The sequence below is a fragment of the Syzygium oleosum genome, unplaced genomic scaffold (genome assembly GCF_021117445.2).
Source record: "Syzygium oleosum isolate NSW1041296 unplaced genomic scaffold, Sole_v2.1 Sole_v2.07, whole genome shotgun sequence".
Taxonomy (NCBI): Eukaryota; Viridiplantae; Streptophyta; class Magnoliopsida; order Myrtales; family Myrtaceae; genus Syzygium; species Syzygium oleosum.
In genome coordinates, this window is record NW_026607491.1 from 683,115 (window position 1) to 687,658 (window position 4,544).

At 42.6% G+C, this 4,544-nt stretch overlaps 1 pseudogene; it reads right to left on the reverse strand.

Moving 5' to 3' along the window:
* Positions 1 to 831: 831 nt before the first annotated feature.
* Positions 832 to 3,208, reverse strand: LOC115688154 (F-box/LRR-repeat protein 17-like; annotated as a pseudogene).
* Between the last annotated feature and the right edge of the window lie 1,336 nt (positions 3,209 to 4,544).

A 4,544-nucleotide genomic window follows, 5' to 3' on the forward strand; every position in this document is an offset into this window, starting at 1 on the left:
ACAGAAATTACATAGGTTGATAACTTTATTTTAGAATGATGAAGTAATGCTGCTGAAGCTAAGCTCCAGAGTTTTTTCTAGTATAGTGACCAGGGGGCCACACAATGCCTAAAGGAATTCTACAAGGCATCAGCAACCGGCAATAATGTTGGGAACCCGCAAGAAGTCAGTCTAGAGGGCCTTGCCTCAGCAGTAATATGACATCAAACAAGTGAAGCTATCACCATGTCAATTGTCAAAACTATCCACATGTATAATCATTCTGCAAGCACATTACACGGCGGCCTCCTTCTCTGCTTCTTATCAACATCAAATTGCTGCTTGGAAAAAAGAGAAGAGTAAAGAAGGTCAACATGTGAGGCGATGTTATGATATGATTCCCTATTCTATTTCATAACCAGTAATAGAATGCAAATACAATGTTTCAAGATACTCTCGTTACATTAATGCTGTTGTCCATCTATTTGCTTGTTATCTAATCAATAATCAGACTTGCTGTGGTCAATTCATTTTCCATTTGCTCACATGAAAGAGAAAAGGAGCTGTATCTAAGAAACGGCATTGACATTTACGTTACAACCACTAGAAGATATGTAGGTGAGGGACTTCACCTGTTGGCACAGAAAATGGGGAACCCGAACTCTCTTGGAACCATCAGCCAGACGTTTAAAGGGCAAATGGTTTTCCACGGGAAAAGAATCATTGTTGACCTACAAGTAGATGCAATACAAATGTTAATGCTTTCCTCAAACCATTGAATCTTTGAGATCAAACAATTTATTTAATATATAAATAAATCTTTGAGAGGGAGTTTAGATCAAACATGCATGACCAAGTTACATAACACACCTTAAATTTGAAGCTGTAAGAGCTAGTACAACCGCATGAGAAAGCCGAACAGATGCAATGTGAATATTTTGTAAAATTGGACAACTCCTTCCCAGACCATCAACTGTGGCAATCAAATCTGTACAATCATTTCCATTGCGAGAGAATTCCAAGGAGATTTCTCTTAAGTTGGGGCAGTTAAATACCTGTAGGGATGTGAAAATGAGTCAGCATCACTTGTTACATCTATCAAAGACAGGAATAAACATGCAAGATACAGAGGAGAGATCCTAGAACATAAAAAAGCAAAGGGATGCAATTACCATCTTTGAGAGGGAGTTTAGATCAGAAAGCCAGAGTGTAGAAAGACTCGATGAGCTGAGAACCAAACCCCCAAGGTTAGAGCAACCTTCCATTTTAAGACACGTTAGGCATCGTTTGTCAGCAACAAAACGACCCAATTCATCTCTGCAAAAGTTTGCACAAGTTAATATGGTAAATGAAGAATACATTTCCAAGATTTCTGCATGCACGAATAAGAAAATGGAGATCAAACTGCTTAGATATTACTAAAAACCATTAAACAGACTATGTAACCTCCTTGGTGGAAACAAACAGGATGTTATTTAAGCTGTAAAATGGATATTTACTTGCGAAACTAAGATGTTACAAGCATGAGCAACCAAGAGTAAGATCTCAACACGTTGATCTCTTAAATAGTTGGTTCAAAAAGCAGCATAAAAAACTGACAGCTTTCCTCTCCTAGTTCCCACTGCTAGTTAAGGACGAAATAATGATGCACACACCACAATTGGAAGAGCCATCACATTTTCTAGTGGCATTCCTAGATCATGGAGAGGCAAACAAATTTGTAAATCACAGACAGGTGATCAAAACCTTTACAATTAGAGTAGACTCCGCTAAAGTCTTTCCATTTCGAACAAATGTTGCTTGCAAATTACATGTGCTAGCTTGAAAGTGATATCCATTTGCAACCATTAATTGAGCAGTAATGCAGGGATCTTAGGGTTCTCCACCCCAGAAATGCCTCAATACATATATAACCAAGATCCAAACAAATCTCATATGAAAGACCTAACCCGCAAAAGGGGAACAGAAAGTTTACCCTGTAATCCGGTTGACAGCATTAGAGGATGTTGAGATCTCCACAGACTCCAGATTAGGGCATGAGAACGCAATGCAAGCCAGCATCGTCGCATCTACATCACTGCGAAAGCCAACCAACAGAACAAGAACCGAATCAGTGTCATAAATCCAGAAAAATTTGACGAAGCTCAAGCACATGATCTTGAACTGGAATTAATAGTGAGATCCAATCAGGATCCTCACAACTGATTCACAAGTTCTAGGCCTTCCTTAAAGGGTTAATGTGCGAATCCTGAAACTCCCTGATTCATGAAAGTTTGTCCATAAATGCTGATCAAGCAGCATTTCCACTACTCGCAGCATACATTTCTTTTTGTTAATTTTAAGCTTCAATTCAATTGATCAAACAGTTCACTTGCGGTTATTAGCTCGTGCATCAACTTCGGTCCTAATTGATAACGCCCAGATGAACCCTGTCTCATCAGTGCATCAACATCAACCGATCCGATCCACCTCGCAAAGAAACATCCTAGATTCGAATCCACGACTGATTACTAACCTTTCCATCCACAGAGATAGCCTAACGAGCTCAGGGCACTTGTTCAACACCGATCCGACGAAACAGAGCTGAGCTCTCGAGGGAACCCTGAGCTTCAGATCCTCGGCGGCCCACCACACCCTCCTCGAGGTCTCCCGCCACCCCTTGTACACCCGCGCCACCGCGAGCAGCTCCGCCGGCGGCAACCTCCTCAGGACCTCCCACAAGCACCTGGCGGGCAACCCGCCGGCGTCCGCATCCCCGTCCACGAAATCCCGATCCCGCTCGTCGAGATCTGGCTCCACCTCGTCGAAGTCCTCCTCCTCCTCGTCGGCGCGGACGTCGAGGTCATCGAAGGAGAGCGCGCGGCGGAGGGGCGGCAGCGGCGGAGGAGAGCGAGGACGGCGTGAGGGCGACGGCGGAAGCGGAGGAGGCGTTGGCGGGCATGGGGGAGGCCGCGACGGCGGCGGCGGCGGAGGAGAAGGAGGAGTCGGCGGTGGGGGAGGGGGAGGAGCCGGCGTGGCAGGAGCGGCCCTTCTTGGGGAGGCCGCAGCTGCCGCAGTTGTAGCTGCCGCGCTTCTTGCCGCGCTTGGCGGCGGCGTCGTCGTCGTTGGAGGAGGAGGGGGCGGCGGTGGGGGAGTCGGAGGGGGGGAGGTGGGGCTGGTGGAGGCGGCGGTGCATGGCGGAGGAGGCTAGAGAGAGAGAAAGAGGGAGAGAAGTTAGAGAGAGAGAGAGAGAGAGAGAGAGGAGACGATGGCGCGAGGGGGGAGGCGAGTTCGCGCGCGGGTTCCTGAAAATTTTCAAAAAACAAGGAAAAAAACGTGCGTTTGTCGTTGCAAAATTGGTGGCTAATGTACCACGAATCGTAAAATTCGTCGCTAATTTGTCCAGAAAAAATAAAAAAAATATTATATATTTTTTATAAAAAAATTCATGGCTAATTTGCCACGAAGTGTATTCGTCGCTAACTTGCCCCGAAAAAACAAAAAAATAATTCTATTTTTTTATTAAAAAAATTCGTGGCAAAATTCGTCTCTAATTTGCCACGAAGTGTATTGGTCGCTAATTTGCCCCGAAAAAGCAAAATAAAATATTCTATTTTTTTATTAAAAAAAATTCGTGGCAAAATTCGTCGCTAATTTGGCACGAATTGTATTCGTCGCTAATTTGCCATGAAAAAACAAAAAATAAAGAATTTTTTTTAAAAAAAATTAAGAAAAAAAATTCTATTCTTTAGCTGAGAAATTAACAGGCATATAACCAAGAGACAATTAAAACCGTCTATTTCTCTGAGACAGCTGAGAAATTAACTAACTGGTGAAGGAAAGATTACTATAGCAATGTGCAAGTTTGGTATCAACGCCTAATAACCAAATCTTCTGTAAAAACACTAAATGGGATTTTCTATCGCCTGTCACATATGTAATGGATTTATCTCGAGTTTTTTTTTTTGCTGCGTATCTCAATACTTGACTTTGGTTAAATTTCTCGGGTAACTTTAGACCTAAAAGAATCTAAGGTTAATTCAAAAAAAAAGCACCAACTTTAGGTCGAGGGACAATTCTGGCCTGAACTTTTTTTTATTCCATAAAAAAGCATCAACTTTAGGTCGAGGGACAATTATGGCCCGAACTTTTTTTATCCCGTAAAAAAGTACCAACTTTAGGTTGAGGGACAATTCTGGCTCGAACTTTTTTTGTCTCGTAAAAAAGCACCAACTTTCACTTAAATCCCAAATCTGGCCCTTATTGACTTAAAACCATTGATTTTTCAACTTGACTATTTCACCTTAACGATAAATCCACGTGACTTGCTGACTAGATTTAAAACATTATTCATTATCTTATTCTCTAAACCACAGCTTGAAAAATAACGGTGAAACTGTTCGTCTCCTTCACTTCACCGGCAAGTCAAAAATATCTCCAGATGGAATCTTTCTGGCCAAACTTCGTCATTTTGTCGTAATCTAAAGCTGTAGACCACCGCCTGTCGACAGACACCATAGAAGAGATTCGCCAGGCTCACCACTATAACTTTTTTTCTCAAACAATGGTAACTTTAGTCAGAAAAT